This window comes from Myotis brandtii, unplaced genomic scaffold (genome assembly GCF_000412655.1).
Source record: "Myotis brandtii unplaced genomic scaffold, ASM41265v1 scaffold1144, whole genome shotgun sequence".
Classification (NCBI taxonomy): domain Eukaryota; kingdom Metazoa; phylum Chordata; class Mammalia; order Chiroptera; family Vespertilionidae; genus Myotis; species Myotis brandtii.
Genome location: NW_005353944.1, coordinates 476,720 through 477,075, shown reverse-complemented (window position 1 = coordinate 477,075; position 356 = coordinate 476,720). Strand labels below are relative to the sequence as shown.

Genomic DNA, 356 nt, shown 5'->3' with positions numbered 1-356 from the left:
CCGCGCCCCCCTCCCTCCCTGTGGGAGAAGAGGAGGAGGGGAAGTGACTGCGGAGTTGATGAACTTTGCACATCCAGAAACGCCATTTTGATTCCTTTTCCGGAACAAGTTTGCATCTCTCCTCGCTCTCTCCCCCAAGCCCACCGGTGCCCACGGCATCATGCCTGGGAGCCCAGCGCCCTGCCCTGCCGTAAGTACGCGCCCGGGGCTCCGGCTCTCGGGACTCGGGTGGCAGCGAGATGTCCGGGGCTGAGCGGGAGCGACCTTCTGAAGAACTTTTGGGGATGGGGAGGGCGAAGTCTGCGGAGCGTGTGGTAGTTTTCAAACTCGCCGTTCCCCGGAGCCGAGGGCCCGGG

The 356-nt window shown here is 64.0% G+C and overlaps 1 protein-coding gene and 1 long non-coding RNA gene across 2 annotated transcripts in view; one reads left to right on the top strand and one right to left on the bottom strand.

Annotated features, from left to right (window-relative positions):
* LOC106727932 overlaps positions 1-356 on the bottom strand; it is a 3,344-nt gene that overhangs the window by 2,515 nt on the left and 473 nt on the right. The gene's annotated exons all lie outside the window — the stretch shown is intronic.
* RREB1 (ras responsive element binding protein 1) overlaps positions 7-356 on the top strand; it is a 146,361-nt gene continuing 146,011 nt past the window's right edge. Inside the window, exon 1 of the mRNA XM_005857874.2 lies at positions 7-190. The gene's annotated coding sequence lies outside the window, so the exon portion shown is untranslated. The remainder of the gene's footprint in view (positions 191-356) is intronic.